An 18,386-nucleotide genomic window follows, 5' to 3' on the forward strand; every position below is an offset into this window, starting at 1 on the left:
CTTATGCAAAGAACTGAGTGATGAACTGGCTCTGTCACTTGCCTACCGTGTGACCTTGGGCAAGTCATTTAACTTCTCTTTGACTCAGTCTCGTCATCTGCAAGCATAGGGATTAAATACTTGCTTTCGTGCTTACTTAGACTGTGAGCCCCATACGGGGCAGGAAGTGTGTCTGATCTGCTAATATTGTATCTACTCTAGTTCTTAGTACAGTGCTTGGTGCATAGTAAAGGCTTAACAAATGCTATTATTATTATGGTTATGAATGTTATAAAGGAAAGCATTAAAGGCTTCTCCACTGGAGTGTAAGCTCCTGATGGACAGGGAATATTCTTTTTTATTTTGTTGTACTTCCCCATACTCTTACTATGGCGCCTGTATTCACTGAGTTCTCAATAACGGTACTACCACCACAATTACAATGATTATGTTTAGGATTATGAAAGGGCTCATTTCTCTTGCTTCTGGTCACTTTGCGGTATCTTTGGACTAGTGAATTTCTCTTTGAACCAAGGAATTGAGATGATGCTTCTGAATGAGACAATATGGAGTACTGATTTTGAGCTAAATGGAATTAATTTGAGGAAGCTAGGCGGGTAGGCTGAAGAGAGGAAGTTCAGTCGAGGGAAGCTCTGGGGAAAAAAACTAAACTGGAAATATTTGAATGCATGGGAAGTGGGGTTATGGTTCGCCCTGATAACCTTGCATCACTGATAATAGACAACAGATTAATAACCAATCAATGGCATTCATTAAGCGCTTACTGTGTGCAGAGTTCCAGCACTTAGAACAGTGCTTTGCACATAGTAAGGGCTTAACAAATGCCATCATTATTACTATTACTTAGTGCTTGGGAGAGTACACTGAAAAGGAATTAACAGATATGTTCCCTGCCCATAGAGTTTAGAGGGGAAGGCAGACATTAATATGAATAAATAACTTTATAATATATGATTTAAATCAATCAATCAATCAATCAATCGTATTTATTGAGCGCTTACTATGTGCAGAGCACTGTACTAAGCGCTTGGGAAGTACAAATTGGCATCACATAGAGACAGTCCCTACCCAACAGTGGACTCACAGTCTAAAAGGGGGAGACAGAGAACAGAACCAAACATACCAACAAAATAAAATAAGTAGGATAGAAATGTACAAGTAAAATAAATAAATAAATAAATAAATGAATAAATAGAGTAATAAATATGTACAACCATATATACATATATACAGGTGCTGTGGGGAAGGGAAGGAGGTAAGACGGGGGGATGGAGAGGGGGACGAGGGGGAGAGGAAAGAAGGGGCTCAGTCTGGGAAGGCCTCCTGGAGGAGGTGAGCTCTCAGCAGGGCCTTGAAGGGAGGAAGAGAGCTAGCTTGGCGGATGGGCAGAGGGAGGGCATTCCAGGCCCGGGGGATGACGTGGGCCGGGGGTCGATGGCGGGACAGGAGAGAACGAGGCACGGTGAGGAGATTAGCGGCGGAGGAGCGGAGGGTGCGGGCTGGGCAGTAGAAGGAGAGAAGGGAGGTGAGGTAGGAGGGGGCGAGGTGATGGACAGCCTTGAAGCCCAGGGTGAGGCGTTTCTGCCTGATGCGCAGATTGATCGGTAGCCATTGGAGGTTTTTGAGGAGGGGAGTAATATGTCCAGAGCGTTTCTGGACAAAGATAATCTGGGCAGCAGCATGAAGTATGGATTGAAGTGGAGAGAGACACGAGGATGGGAGATCAGAGAGAAGGCTAGTGCAGTAGTCCAGACGGGATAGGATGAGAGCTTGAATGAGCAGGGTAGCAGTTTGGATGGAGAGGAAAGGGCGGATCTTGGCAATGTTGCGGAGCTGAGACCGGCAGGTTTTGGTGACGGCTTGGATGTGAGGGGTGAATGAGAGAGCGGAGTCGAGGATGACACCAAGGTTGCGGGCTTGTGAGACGGGAAGGATGGTAGTGCCGTCAACAGAGATGGGAAAGTCAGGGAGAGGACAAGGTTTGGGAGGGAAGACAAGGAGCTCAGTCTTCGACATGTTGAGCTTTAGGTGGCAGGCGGACATCCAGATGGAGATGTCCTGAAGGCAGGAGGAGATGCGAGCCTGGAGGGAGGGGGAGAGAGCAGGGGCAGAGATGTAGATCTGGGTGTCATCAGCGTAGAGATGATAGTTGAAGCCGTGGGAGCGAATGAGGTCACCAAGGGAGTGAGTGTATATTGAGAACAGAAGGGGACCAAGCACTGAACCTTGGGGAACCCCCACCATAAGAGGATGGGAGGGGGAGGAGGAGCCTGCAAAAGAGACTGAGAAAGAACGACCGGAGAGATAAGAGGAGAACCAGGAGAGGACGGAGTCTGTGAAGCCAAGGTCAGATAACGTGTGGAGGAGAAGGGGGTGGTCCACAGTGTCAAAGGCAGCTGAGAGGTCGAGGAGGATTAGGACAGAGTATGAGCCGTTGGATTTGGCAAGCAGGAGGTCATTGGTGATCTTTGAGAGGGCAGTTTCTGTGGAATGAAGGGGACGGAAGCCAGACTGGAGGGGGTCGAGGAGAGAGTTGTTGTTGAGGAATTCTAGGCAGCGCGTGTAGACAACTCGTTCAAGGAGTTTGGAAAGGAATGGTAGGAGGGATATGGGACGATAACTAGAAGGTGAGGTGGGGTCAAGAGAGGGTTTTTTTAGGATGGGAGAGACATGGGCATGTTTGAAGGCAGAGGGGAAGGAACCAGTGGAGAGTGAGCGGTTGAAGATGGAAGTTAAGGAGGGGAGAAGGGATGGAGCGAGAGATTTCATAAGATGAGAGGGAATGGGGTCAGAAGCACAGGTGGCCGGAGTAGCACTTGAGAGGAGGGAGGAGAGTTCCTCTGAGGATACCGCTGGGAAGGATGGGAGAGTAGCAGAGAGTGTTGAGAGCCGGGGGGTTGGAGAAAGGGGGGAAGAGACTTTGGGGAGGTCGGACCTGATGGATTTAATTTTGTTAATGAAGTAGGAGGCCAGATCGTTGGGGGTGAGGGAAGGAGGAGGGGGAGGAACCGGGGGCCTGAGAAGGGAGTTGAATGTACGGAAGAGCTGGCGGGGGTGATGGGCATGGGTGTCAATAAGGGAGGAGAAATAGTTTTGTCTGGCAGAAGAGAGGGCTGAGTTAAGGCAGGAAAGGATAAACTTGAAGTGAACGAGGTTGGCATGGTGTTTAGACTTTCGCCAGCAGCGTTCGGCAGCTCGAGCATAAGAGCGAAGGAGGCGGACAGTGGCAGTGATCCAGGGCTGTGGGTTAGTGGTGCGAGAGCGGCGAAGGGAAAGGGGAGCGAGCGAGTCTAGCTGAGTAGAAAGGGTAGAGTTGAGAGCAGTAATCTGATCATCAAGACTGGGTAGAGAGGAGAGGGCGGCGAGGTGGGGTGTGAGGCGCTCCGAAAGATGGGTGGGGTCCAGAGAGCGGAGATCTCTGTGAGGGAGTAATACGGATTTACGGGGGAAAGGTGTGTGAGTGAGGAGGCAGGTGAGAAGATTATGATCAGAGAAAGGGATCACAGAGTTGGTGAGGGTGGACACAGTGCAGCGGTAGGAGATGATGAGGTCGAGGGTATGACCAAGTTGGTGAGTGGGCGAGGTGGGGTGGAGGAAGAGGTTGGCAGCGTCAAGGAGAGATAGAAGGCGGGCGGCAGAGGAGTCGTTAGGGATATCCATGTGGATATTGAAGTCTCCGAGGATCAGAGTGGGCATGGAGAAGGAGAGAAGGAAGGTGAGGAAGGGGTCAAAGTCGTTAAAGAAGTTGGAAGTGGGGCCCGGAGGGCGGTAGATGACGGCTACAAGAATCTGGAGGGGGTGGTAGAGGCGAATAATGTGGGCTTCAAAGGAAGGGAAGGAAAGGGAAGGGGGAGGAGGGATAGTGCGAAAGCGACATTGGGGGGCGAGAAGGAAACCGACACCTCCTCCCTTTCCGGTGAGTCTGGGGGAGTGGGAGAAGAAGAGGCCTGCACTGCAGAGAGCAGCAGAAGAGACCGTGTCGTCCGGCGACAGCCATGTTTCAGTTAGGGCGAGGAGGAGTAGAGAACTGGAAAGGAAAAGGTCCAGGATGAAAGGGATCTTACTTAAAACGGAGCGGGGGTTCCAGAGGCCACACTTGGCATCAGCTGTCGAGGGAGGGGAGGGAGGGGGAAGGGTGCGAGGGGTGGGGAGGGTTTGGATTGGGATGAGTTGGCGGGGGCCTGGGCGGGGAGAGTGGGAAGGGGCGTGGCGATGGGAAAGGAGAACTGGGATGGGGTGGGGGCGGGGAGAAGGGGAGGAGGGGGGCCGGGAGGGAGAAGCGGAGGACCTGCGCTGGTACAGAGGAATCCTTGGTAGGGGTTGAGGGGGAGCGGTCTTGGTGGGTGAGAGGGAGGGAAACAGCTGGGTGGGAGAGGGGAAGGGGAAGGTGAGGAATGGGAATGGCAGTTGGGAGCAAGGGAACTGAAAGTTCATGGTGAGGTCAGCAGGGCGAGTGACAGTACCGCGGGGGGTTAACAATTGAGATGCAGAAGCAATAAAACAGTAGCAATGATAAAAGTAGGCGATGGCATCACAGGGTGTAGTTGAGCAATCAATATGCTATGGCAATAATAGAATTGGCAGACAATGATGCCACAGAGAGCAGATACAAACTATTAAGAGCTGGAGTAGGGTGGGCCAGTTAAGGGGGGTCAGGGAGCAGAGATACCTGGGGAGGGGAGCGAACAGTCAACTAGCATGGGAGGGCTGAGGAGGTGCGAATGAGGTTGTCGTTAATGTAACATGTAACATGGTGCTAACATGGTGCTAACAAGGTGCTAACAAGGGCTTTTTACCTGGGGGCGGGCGGGGGGAGAGTCAGTCAGGACCGGACCGGGAAGGGGTGGGGGATGAGGGGCACTTTACGGAAGGCCTCCGAAGTGGGGGGGTGGAAGCAGGGCGGGCGTCCGTGGGGGCGCTGAGATGGCGGGCCTCTCGGGAACGGAGTCTCGGGCGTCAATGGCGGCGCTCTGAGGAGAGGAGCCTTCCGGGAGCGGCAAGGCCAAGCGGTGTGATGGGGGCGGGCGGGAGGGCCTCTCGGGAACGGAGTCCCGGGCGTCTATGGCGGCGCGCTTTGAGGAGAGGAACCTTCCGGGAGCAGCAAGGCCGCGCGGTGTGATGGCGGGCGGGCCTCTCGGGAACGGAGTCCCGGGCGTCTCACGGTGTGATGGCGGGTGGGCGGGCGGGCGGCCCTCTCGGGAACGGAGTCCCGGGCGTCCATGGCGGCGCGCTCTGAGGAGAGGAACCTTCCGGGAGCAGCAAGGCCGCGCGGTGTGATGGCGGGCGGGCCTCTAGGGAACGGAGTCCCGGGCGTCTCACGGTGTGATGGCGGGCGGGCCTCTCGGGAACGGAGTCCCGGGCGTCTCACGGTGTGATGGCGGGTGGGCGGGCGGGCGGCCCTCTCGGGAACGGAGTCCCGGGCGTCTATGGCGGCGTGCTCTGAGGAGAGGAACCTTCCGGGAGCAGCAAGGCCGCGCGGTGTGATGGCGGGCGGGCGGGCCTCTCGGGAACGGAGTCCCGGGCGTCTCACGGTGTGATGGCGGGCGGGCCTCTCGGGAACGGAGTCCCGGGCGTCTCACGGTGTGATGGCGGGTGGGCGGGCGGGCGGCCCTCTCGGGAACGGAGTCCCGGGCGTCTATGGCGGCGCGCTCTGAGGAGAGGAACCTTCCGGGAGCAGCAAGGCCTCGCGGTGTGATGGCGGGCGGGCCTCTCGGGAACGGAGTCCCGGGCGTCTCACGGTGTGATGGCGGGCCTCTCGGGAACGGAGTCCCGGGCGTCTATGGCGGCGCTCAGAGGAGAGGATCCTTCCGGGAGCAGCAAAGCCTCGCGGTGTGATGGCGGGCGGTGTGCACATAAGTGCCGTGGTGTTGGGGCGGGGGAATATCAAATGTCTAATACTCGAGTCAACCTTGTTGGCTACAGCTCTAATACATTACTAGGTCCAACACACCCTCCCCCTTCAAAGTCTTAGCAAAATCCCATCTCTTCCGAGAAGCCTTTCCCAATTTAGCCCTCATTTCTCCTACTCTCTCTCCCTTCTGAATCACCCTTGCCCTTGACTTTGTACCCTTTATTCACCCCTTCCTCAGTCCCACAGCACATACGTCCATACCTGCAATTCATTTCACTGTCATTCTCCTCCTCTAGACTGTAAGCTCGTTGTGGGCAAGGAATGTGTCCATTATATTGTTATATTGTGCTCTCCTAAGCACTTAGAACATTGCTCTCCACACAGTAAGCGCTTAATAAATACGAATGATTGACTATTACGGCTCAAAAATCTCTTCAGTTGACTCACTTTAATCAAAATTTAGCCCCTTACGCTTTAACAGATCTCACTCGGGTGGTGACTTTTGGGACTATTGCAGTCATTTACTTTCTCCTCTAGACCTTCTTTTCCTCTCCTCCTGCCATGATCCCTATGTACATATGATCCCTATGTACTTATCTTTAAATTATATGCTATGAATTACTTTTTTATTCGTATTAATATCTGTCTCCCCCTCCATCCTGTAAACTCATTATGGGCAGAGAATATGCCTGCTAACTCTGTTGTATTGTACTCTCTCCTAAGTGCTTAGTACAGTGCTCTGCACACAGTAAGTGCTCAATAAATATGATTGATCGATTGATTGATTGCTCTGCACAGAGTAAGAGCTCAATAAATATTATGAATTGATTGATTAATTGATTGGTCCATTTTTTCACCAATCTAGGCTAGGCTTCCCCCTCCCCTCCCCACCACCCCAGCCCCACCCCACAAGAACAGCAAGAAAAGCAGCGTGGCCCAGTGGAAAGAGACCGGGCTTTGGAGTCAGAGGTCATGGGTTCAAATCCCGCTCCACCACTTGTCAGCTGTGTGACTTTGGGCAAGTCACTTCACTTCTCTGGGCCTCAGTGACCTCATCTGTAAAATGGGGATGAAGACTGTGAGCCCCCCATGGGACAACCTGATCACCTTGTAACCTCCCTAGTGCTTAGAACAGTGCTTTGCACATAGTAAGTGCTTAATAAATGCTATCTTTATTAAGAACACAGTTCTCACTTGGTTCTCCTTGAGTGTCTCTTCTGAAGACATTTCTGGCTGAGAATGCAAGTTTGTTGGTGTATTTTTGGAAAATATTTTTACCTCGTTGAAAAATTTAATATGACCCAGATTTGCATGTTCTAGACTGTGAGTGCACTGTAGACAGGGAATGTATGAATGTTATCTACCAGCTCTGCTGTACTGTACTCTTCCAAGCACTTAATACAGTGTTCTGCACACAGTGAGCATTCAATAAAGGCCATTGATTAAACTGCATCCATGTTTTGTTTTGTTTTGTTTTGTTATTTTGTATTGTTTTGTTTTCTGTCTCCCCCTTCTATTCTGTGAGCCGGTTTTTGGGTAGGGACCGTCTCTATATGTTGCCAGCTTGAACTTCCCAAGTGCTTAGTACAGTGTTCTGCACACAGTAAGCATTAAATGAATATGATTGAATGAATTAATTAATTAATCCAAAGGGAAGCTTTATCAGGAATTGGAGATAATGGGAGTAGCTATCTTCTACTCCTCTAATATTCATTTTAAATAATGGCATTTATTAAGCACTTACATGTGCAAAGCACTGTTCTAAGCGCTGGGGAGGTTACAAGGTGACCAGGTTGTCCCACAGGGGGCTCACAGTCTTAATCCCCATTTTACAGATGAGGTAACTGAGGCACAGAGAAGTGAAGTGACTTGCCCAAAGTCACACAGCTGACAATTGGCAGATCCAGGATTTGAACCCATGACCTCTGACTCCAAAGCCCGGGCTCTTTCCACTGAGCCACGCTGCTTCTCATATTTACTGTTAAATTTGCCATTCAGGCTACTAGTGACAGTCACTGGGTAAACTTCCAGATTTTATTTTCAATGAACCTTTTTATGTGGCAACCTGAATGTGATTCTCTAATCCAAAATTCTCCTCATCTTTGAGTTTTTCATTTCTTCCTGCTTCCAGGATACCTTAACCTGGATGAGCCACTAACCCCTCATCTTCCTTCCCAAAGGCTTTCCTTCTCTTTCCCATCACTTTTTCACAGTACCTCCCTCCTTCCCTGTTCTCTGCACTGTCGATAAAGTCAGAGTTCTCTAGACTGTGAACTCGTTATGGGCAGGGAGGATTCATTCACAAGTCTGTGGATTCATTTAGTTTATGGCCAAAGCCTGGAAAATGGCATTAGATTATTCATCTATCAGTCCACACTTCAACTGTCCTTTAGAATAATAATTATTATTATTACGGTACTTGTCAAGCACTTACTATGGACCAAGCACCATTCTAAGTGCTGGGGTGGTTACAAGCTGATCAGGTTGTTCCACCTGGAGGTCATAGTCTCAATCTCCATTTTACAGATGAGGTGACTGAGGCCCAGAGAAGTTGAGTGACTTGCCCAAGATCACCCAGCAGACGAGTGAGAAGCAGTGTGGCTCAGTGGAAAGAGCACGGGCTTTGGAGTCAGAGGTCATGGGTTCGAATCCTGAATTAGTCCAAGTTCTGGATAGAGTCACTGGCAAGAATGGACTCCTGTGTGGTATATACTAGGAAGCAACCCACCAATGGAATAACCGCCTCCCAGGGCTCCAGGGACCTCCTGAGTTCCTTTGTTTCATCACTAATGCAGTGATGATCCAGGTTCAGCAGTGCACCATAAACAGCATTCTTGGAGGTTGTGTTCCATTCAGTATCACCACACAGGTCTGAAAGATCAATGGATAATAGGGCACGTCAAGTTAAAAATGAGTCAGCAGTGGAGTGCCTTGGTTGGGACAGAGAGCAAAAGAGAAGTGTGGCATGGGGGAACCCTGCTGTTGAGGCTTACGTGGCTTACTGGTCAGCACCCAATACATACGATTGATTGAATGAATGAATTCATTGTCTATGTTTGTCATTTCCATCTCTCGGGCCCCTGGCGCAAAGATCTCATCTTATTTGTATTTTTTGTTCTTAAGGGAGTACTTCCCCTCTCAGGGTCACACCTGGAGAATTTCCAGTCCTCTACCAGTCTGGGCTACAGGGGTGGGAGGGTAGGAGAGGCCTACCCATTCCATTCCAAGCTTGGGCAGTGGCTAGAGAGGGGAAGGCAATCTGCTTCAAGGCAAAACTCACCCATGCTGGGCAGTAGTGGCCTGGGAGAGAGTCAAGGGTGGAGACTCAATTTTCCCGTAGGGAAAGAGGCAATGGTAAACCACTTCCAGATTTTTTACCGAGAAAATTCAATGGTTGCACTACCAGAATGATTGCAGATGGAGGTGGGGCGTTCTGGGAGAGATGTGTCAGTGACATCCGTATAGGTTGGAGATGACTCCACGGCATAAGACATGGGAGTGTTTTATATTTTTGTCTTTTATTTTCAAAATTAAAGTAATATCTACACATTTTATCAATGGATGCTAGCCAAGCATATTGTGACAGATATACTATTAGCTTGTTTAGCTATAGCCAATAGAAGGGGGAGACAGACGACAAAACAAAACATGTAGACAGGTATCCAAATCGTCAGAACAAATAGAATTATAGCTATATGCACATCATAAATAAAATAAATAGAATAGTAAATGCGTACAAGTAAAATAGAGTAATAAATCTGTACAAATATGCACAAGTGGGGGAGGGGAAGGAGATAGGGTTGGGGGGACGGGGAAGAGGAGAGGGAAAAGGGGGCTCAGTCTGGAAAGACTTTCTGGAGGAAGTGAGCTCTCAGTAGGGTTTTGAAGGGAGGAAGAGAGCTAGCTTGGCGGATGTGTGGAAGGAGGGCATTTCAGGCCGGGGGAGGATGTGGGCTGGAGATCGACGGAGGGACAGGCAAGAACAAGACCCAGTGAGGAGGTTAGTGGAGGCAGTGGAGCGGAGGGTGTGGGCTGGGCTGCAGAAGGAGAGAAGATATGTGAGGTAGAAGGGGGTAAGGTGATGGAGAGCTTTGAAGCTGAGAGTGAGGAGTATTTGCTTGATTTGTAGGTTGACAGGCAGCCACTGGAGATTTTTGAAGAGGGGAGTGACATGCCCAGAGCGTTTCTGTACAAAGATAATCCGGGCAGCAGAGTGAAGTATAGACTGAAGCGGGGAGAGACAGGAGGATGGGAGATCAGAGAGGTGGCTGATGCAGTAATCCAGTTGGGATAGGATGAGAGATTGAACCAGCAAGGTAGCGGTTTCGATGGAGAGGAAAGGGCGGATCTTGGCGATGTTCTGGAGGCGAGATCGGCAGGTTTTGGTGATGGATCAGATGTGTGGGGTGAACGAGAGAGCAGAGTCGAGGATGACATCAAGGTTGCGGGCTTGTGAGAAGGTAAGGATGGTAGTGTCATCTACAGTGATGCAAAAGTCAGGAAGAGGACAGGCTTTGGGAGGGAAGAAAGGAAGAACATAGATATAAGATGTAAATCAGAAATATTTGATGAAGAAATACGTAGTTGTAACTCGCAAATTTCATTTCACCATATCTCTGAATCAGGAGACAAAAGACAGCCCACTTAGTTGAAATTGGGAGTTTACATGGTAAGCGTAAGTTTAGTATATTCAGCACCATAAAGGATTTCTTCAGTGACTAAAACAAGCTGTCTGTGATTTTGAAATAAATTCAGAAGTTTTTTTTAGAATGTAAATGTTGTATTTTCATGTCAGTAATTGAAAATCATCTAGATAGGGTTGTGAGCCTAAAATATTCCATTTTGAACCAAAAAAATATTTTTAAAACACAATTATCTAAAAAAAATGCATTTATACACTCAAGAAGTATGCTTATGATGGACAAGAGAATACCATCCTGTGTAATAGAAAGTGAGACTCTTCCTATTATTTCATTGTTTGCAGATTTTCCACCATTAGTAATGCTTACTCCTGCTACATTTATAATGAAGATGGACTTTCTTCATAAAATACAATATTTTGCCTGGGAATTTAAAATAGCCCGGGGAATTTATTATGGAAGACCCATATCCCCTGAATTTCTTCTTTGTTTGACAGAAGTCAAATTAATCAATCGTATTTATTGAGCACTTACTCTGTGCTGAGCACTCTACTAAGTGCTTGGGAATGTACAGTATAACAGAGTTGGTAGACATGTGCCCTGACACCAGCGGGCTTATATGCGACTTTTTAGAACCCAAAACAAGACCTCCCCTGGGGATCTACTCTGTCCAAGTCTTGAGAAACAGCGTGGCCCAGTGGAAAGAGCCCGGGCTTGGGAGACAGAGATCATGGGTTCTAATCCCGCCTCCGCCACTTGTCAGCTGTATGACTTTGGGCAAGTCACTTTACTTCTCTGGGCCTCAGTTACCTCATCTGTAAAATGGGGATGAAAACTGTGAGCCCCAAGTGGGACAACCTGATCACCTTGCAGCTTCTCCAGTGCTTAGAACAGTGCTTGGCACTTACTAAGCGTTTAACAAATACCATCATCATTCATTCATTCATACATTCTAGACTATGAGCCCGTTGTTGGGTAGGGACCATCTGTATATGTTGCTAACTTGTACTTCCCAAGCGCTTAGTATAGTGCTCTGCACACAGTAAGCACTCAATAAATATGATTGATTGAATGAATGAATGAATACAATCGTATTTATTGAGCGCTTACTGTGTGCAGAGCAATGTACTAAGCACTTGGGAGGTAAAATCATCATCCAACAGTGCGTAAGAAGAGTACTCGCTGAAGTTGATTCGTTATAAATGATGTTAAATTTTAATGGATTTTACATACGTGAACTTTGCGTGCCTTTGACTTGATGAATATGTCACAATGCCCATGTACTTCATTCATTCATTCACTCAATCGTTTTTATTGAGTGCTTATTGTGTTCACAGCACTGTATTAAGCGCTTGCAAAGTACAAATCGGCAATATATAGAGATGGTCCCTACCCAACAATGGGCTTACAGTCTAGAACGGGGAGACCAATGGTTAGATATTGAATTACAAAAATGTATTCTCTATTTAAAAAATCGTGGTGAATTAATTATAACGAGAAGAATAATAACAATAATAATAATAACTGAATTTTTATTCAAAAGGGCTCAAGAAAGGGATGCATTCTCATACCATCATTCTATATGTATGGATGAAACTTAGGCTCTTTCACTTGAACTGCATATGAATTTAGAATTAGGGGTATGACATTTTAAAATTGAAAAAAAGGTCACCTTGAATCACTGCCATTGTTTTTGTTTCACTTGTGAAACACAGGTTATCCACCTATAGCACGAGACAAGCTGCTCTTTGGGGACACCTTTCTTCCGCTTCCTAGAAATCTCTGAACAAAATGGTAGCCCCAAACCAGACAATGGTGACAGAGTTCATCTTACAGAGTTTCACCGAAAACCCTCGGCTTCAGGCTCTCTTCTTTACCCTCTTCCTGCTTCTCTTCGTAATGGCTCTCACGGGAAATGTCCTCATCATCACTGCCATCCACGTTAGCACCGGACTCCACCTGCCCATGTATTTCTTCCTGGCCAATCTGGCCATTCTCGATATCATCTGCACCTCGTCGGTTTTGCCCAAAATTCTGGAGAACCTGATCTCGGCGAAGAAAACCATCTCCTAAGGTGGCTGCATGAATCAGATATTCGTCCTCAGTTGGTCCCTGAGTTCGGAGGTGGTACTCTTCACGGCGATGGCCTATGACCGCTATATGGCTATTTGTCAGCCTTTGCACTACAGCAAGATGGTGAGCAAGACAGTGTGTGTTGGGTTGGCTGCCTTCGTGTGGAGTGTCGGTTGGCTCAACTCTGTAATCTTCACGGGTCTGGTCCTCAGATTATCCTTCTGTGGGCCCAATTTCATCCCTCACTTCTTCTGCGAAATGCCCCCCATACTGCCGCTTTCTTGTACCCCAACCTACTGGATCGACATCCTGACCATGACGGCAGATATGTTCCTGGCTGGCCTGAATTTTTTCCTCACCATGATATCCTACTGCTTCATCATAGCCAGCATCATGAAGATCCGCACCAGGGAGGGAAAGAAGAGAGCTTTCAACACCTGCTCCTCCCATCTCACCGTGGTGACCCTGTTTTACTCCACCGTGCTTTATACTTACATCCGTCCATTTCTGGGGACCTCGGGATCTCTGGACAAATTGGTGTCTGTATTGTACACTGTCTTGACTCCGTCTCTGAATCCGCTCATTTACACACTGAGAAATAAAGATGTCAAACTGGCACTAAAGAAACTCTTCACATTTCCACCACCATAGCTGGAGTGTTTAGTGCAGAAACGCTCTGGGCATGTTACTGCCCTCAAAAATCTCCAGGGGTTGCCAACCTATGCATCAAGCAAAAACTCCTCACTCTCGGCTTCCAAGCTCTCCATCACCTCACTGTCACCTCCTACCTCACCTCCCTACTCTCCTTCTAAAGCCCAGCCCACACACTCTGCTCCTCTGCTGCTAACCTCCTCACTGTGCCTCATTCTCGCCTGTCCTGCCATCAACCCCCGGCCCACATCCTCCCCCTGGCCTGAATGCCCTCCCTCCGCCCAAACCCGCCAAGCTAGCTCTCTTCTTCCCTTCAAAGCCCTACTGAGAGCTCACCTCCTTGAGGATGCCTTCCCAGACTGAGCCCCCATTTTCCTCTCCTCCTCCCCATCCCCCCCGTCGTACCTCCTTCCCCTCCCCACAGTACCTGTATATATGTTTGTACATATTTAGTACTCTATTTATTTTACTTGTACATATTTACTATTCTATTTATTTTGTTAATGATGTGCATCTAGCTTTATCTCTATTCATTCTGATGGCTTGACACCTGTCCACATGTTTTGTTTTGTTGTCTGTCTCCCCCTTCTAGACTGTGATCCCGTTGTTGGGTGGGGACCATCTCTATATGTTGCCAACTTGTACTTCCCAAGTGCTTAGTAGAGTGCTCTGCACACAGTAAGCACTCAATAAATATGACTGAATGAATGAATGAATGAACTGTGTGACAAACTGGCTCTGTCACTTGTCTATTGTGTGACCTTTGGCAATTCACTTAACTTCTCTGTGACTCAGTCTCCTCATCTGTAAGCATAGGGATGAAATACTGCTTTCTTGCTTACTTAGACTGTGAGCCCCATATGGGGCTGGAAGTGTGTCTGATCTGCTAATATTTTATCTACCCTAGTTCTTAGTACAGTGCTTGGCGCATAGTAAAGGCTTGACAAATACTATTATTATTATTGTTATGAATGTTATAAAGGAAAGCATGGAAGGCTTCTCCACTGGAGTGTAAGCTCCTGATGGACAGGGCATATTCCTTTTTACTTTGTTGTACTTCCCCAGAGTCTTACTACGGGGCCTGTATTCACTGAGTATTCACTGTATTCAATAATGGCACTACCACCACAATTACATTGATCATGTTTAGGATTTTGAAAGGGCTCAATTATTTTGCTTCTGGTAGCGTTGCAAAAGGAGACTGAGAATGAACAGCCGGAGAGATAAGAGGAGAACCAGGAGAGGACAGAGTCTGTGAAGCCAAGGTTGGATAGCGTGTTGAGGAGAAGGGGGTGGTCCACAGTGTCAAAGGCAGCTGATAGGTCGAGGAGGATTAGGATAGAGTAGGAGCCATTGGATTTGGCAAGAAGAGGTCATTGGTGACCTTTGAGAGGGCAGTTTCGGTGGAGTGTAAGGGACGGAAGCCAGATTGGAGGGGTGAAGGAGACAGTTGACATTGAGGAATTCGAGGCAGTGAGTGTAGACGACTCATTCTAGGAGTTTGGAAAGGAAGGATAGGAGGGAGATAGGGAGATAACTAGAAGGGGAGTTGGGTCAAGAGAGTGTTTTCCAGAATAGGGGAGATGTGGGCATGTTTGAAGGCAGAGGGGAAGGAACCAGTGGAGAGTGAGTGGTTGAAGATGGAAGTTAAGGAGGGGAGGAGGAAAGGGGCAAGAGATTTCATAAGATGAGAGGGAATGGGGTCTGAAGTCCAAGTGGATGGAGTAGCACTTGAGAGGAGGGAGGAGATCTCCTTTGAAGATACTGCTGGAAAGGATGGGAGAGTAGCAGAGAGGGTTGAGAGCTGGGGGAATGGAGAAGGGTGAAGGGTGACTTTGAGGAGCTCAGACCTGTTGGAGTTAATTTTCCTAATGAAGTACGAGGCCAGATCGTTGGGGGTGAGGGATGGAGGAGGGGGAGGAATAGGGGGCCTGAGAAGGGAGTTAAACGTACAGACCTGCTGACGGGGATGATGGGCATGGGTGTCAATAAGGGAGGAAAACTAGTTTTGCCTGGCAAAGGAGAGGGCAGAGTTAAAGCGGGAAAGGATAAAATTAAAGTGAAGAAGTAAACTGCATTAACTGAGTGGACTGTGTTAATTGCACTGCATTAACATTATGAACAAGTGTTAATCTCAGACGAATCAAGACTAATGTGTGAAAATACTCAAATTCAATAATTAAAGATGTTTCGTCAGTGTGGGGTTTAATATACAGTATACTCATTTTGTCATATTCTCCCAAGCATCCAGGACGTGCCTTGAAACTAGGAAGTGATCAATAAATGTTGCCGCTGCTGATGATGATTAAAAGTAAATACTGAAAGGCTAGAATTCAGGCATGCTATTATGGAGATTCATTGGCTCTGAGAAAACCACTCATTTCCCTCTAATTGGAAAAGGAAAGCTCCAGAAATTTAGTTGTCAAACCTTGGGGATATAACCACAGAATTTCAGAATTTAGCAGGACCAGCACCAGGAGTTTGGCAAGCTAGCAGGGCAAGAGGGGTGAGACTGTAAGCTTGTTGTGGGAAGAGAACATGATTACCGTCTCTGTCACACGTTTAGTTCAGTGTTCAGCACACAGGAAAGTGCTCAATAAAGTGCACTGATTGATGGATTGATTGAGTTGAAAAGTAGAATGGCTCACCACTGTTCTGCATGCAACAGTTCTGCTCCTTGTACCACCTCCTGAACGATAGAATTAATTACTACTACTAAAAATAATAATAATAATAGTGTTTGTTAAGTACTTACTATGTGCTAAGCACTGTTCTAAGTGCTGGGGTAGATATAAGGTCATCAGGTTGTCCCACGTGGGGCTCACAGTCTTAATTCCCATTTTACAGATGAGATAACTGAGGCACAGAGAAGTTAAGTGACTTGCCCAACGTCACACAGCGGACAAGTAGTGGAGCTGGGATAAGAACCCATGACCTCTGACTCCCAAGCCCGGGCTCTTTCCACCGAGCCACGCTGCTTCAAATAATATTGACTGGCGTCTGCTCTTGCAGAACACTATACTAAGCATTTGGGAGAGTACAAAGATGTGGGAAATGTGACCCCTGCCCTCAAGGAGCTTACAGTCTACTATGTGTAGAGTACTGTACTAAGCACTTTTGCAGAGTCCAAACGATGTGGAAGACATGATCCCTTCTTTCAAGGAACTTTCAACACTGCGGGAGGTGAAAAGGTTGGAATACTGTAGCCCCAGGACTGACTTCCCTGTTCTGCTCTCCAAGGAGAACCAAAGAAGAGAAAGTGCAAAACAACTGCGTCTTTTGATTAGACATAAAAAAAAAATCTGTACTCAAATGGAAGCTTTATTAAACTGGTTGGGGAATCATCCCAAAAGATCTTTAAAAATGAGGTGGAAAACCTTTCTAGGCTTTATTATTAATGATAATAATAATGATAATAATTGTGAAGCATTTATTATGTGCTAACCACCGTACTAACTGTTGGTTTAGATACAAGATATTCAGGTCAGACACAGTCCCTGTCCCACATTCATTCATTCATTCAATCATATTTATTGAGTGCTTATTGTGTGCAGAGCACTGTACTGGACCAGCGGTCTAAGTAGGAGGGAGGAGGATGTAATTCCCTATTATCAGATGAGGAAACTGAGGCCCAGAGAAGTTGAGTGACTTCCCCAAGATCAGGCAGCAGACAAGTGGTGGAATCAGGATTAGAACACAGGGCCTCCGACTCCGAGGCCAAGACCCTTTCCTTTAGGCTATGTTACTTTGATTATTTCGATACTCAATGGAGGCAGGGGGCTGAGGAAAGTCCCCAAGCGGCACTTTGCAGCTCTAGAATCCTTCACTCATTGTCTGTCATCTTTACCTTACATCGGTCACAGATGTCCCCCCACCTTTGGGCTGGTACTCCCTCCTCCTTCATACCTGACAGACCATCACTCTCCCCTTCTTCAAAGCCCTGAGAGAAGCAGGGCTTAGTGGACAGAGCACGGGCTTGGGAGTCACAGGTCATGGTTTCTGATCCCGGCTCCGTTGACATGGTTTGACAGCTGTGGGAATTTGGGCAAGTTACTTAACTTCACTCTGCTAAAGGAATAAGGAGAGGACAGTCTCTAATAATAAAAAATGAATAATACCATTTATTGAGGATTTTTACTGTGTGCAGAGCACTTTGCTGAGCATTTGGGACAGGACGATATAACGGGGTTGGTAGACATGTTCCCACAGCAAGCTTACAGTCTAGAGGGGGAGACAGACATTAATATCAATAAATAGGTGAAAGAAGCTGAGATTCTAAAAAAGAAGAAATGGAGCTATGTATTATAAATGAGGGATGGTCTACGGAGAATGGGAAACCACTATTCTCTAGCTGCAGTGAGGATCGAGTGAGAAGTGAATGTTCCCCAAAGAGAAGCAGCGTGGCTCAATGGAAAGAGCCCGGGCTTTGGAGTCAGAGGTCATGGGTTCAAGTTCCGGCTCCACCACTTGTCAGCTGTGTGACTTTGGGCAAGTCACTCAACTTCTCTGGGCCTCAATTCCCTCCACAGTAAAATGGGGATTAAGACTGTGAGCCCCCTGTGGGACAACCTGATCACCTTGTAACCTCCCCAGCGCTTAGAACAGTGCTTTGCACATAGTAAGTGCTTAATAAATGCCATTATTATTATTATTATTAGAAGTATCATGAAGGATTAATTTGAATCCATGGAATATCAGCTCATCCAGGAGACCTCACTAAGCAATAGAGCAATTCTCCCAATCTCGGTTAGGTGTTTTTGACTTGGTAATCTTTTCAAAATGCCACTGAGCTGTTAGTGTAATCATCCACTGTCAATGCCTTAACAATCCTTTAATAATAAAAATAATAACAGTAATAGTATTCGTTAAGCACTTACTACATGCCAGGCACTGTACTAAGTGCAGGGGGGGAGACAAACAAATCAAGTTGGACACAATCCCTGCCCCCCATGGGGCTCACCGTCTCAATTCCCATTTTACAGATGAGGTAACTGAGGCACAGAGAAGTGAAGTGACTTGCCCAAAGTCACACAGCAGATAGTGCTTAAAACAGTGCTTGGCACATAGTAAGCGCTTAATAAATACTATTATTATTATTATCATTACTATTATTATTATTATTATCAAGTGGCAGATCAGGGATTAGAACCCATGACCCTCTGACTCCCAGC

At 47.5% G+C, this 18,386-nt stretch overlaps 1 pseudogene; it reads left to right on the forward strand.

Moving 5' to 3' along the window:
* Positions 1–12,282: 12,282 nt before the first annotated feature.
* LOC119925232 lies at positions 12,283–13,215 on the forward strand (annotated as a pseudogene).
* Positions 13,216–18,386: the final 5,171 nt, after the last annotated feature.

This window comes from Tachyglossus aculeatus, chromosome 3 (assembly GCF_015852505.1).
Source record: "Tachyglossus aculeatus isolate mTacAcu1 chromosome 3, mTacAcu1.pri, whole genome shotgun sequence".
Lineage (NCBI taxonomy): Eukaryota > Metazoa > Chordata > Mammalia > Monotremata > Tachyglossidae > Tachyglossus > Tachyglossus aculeatus.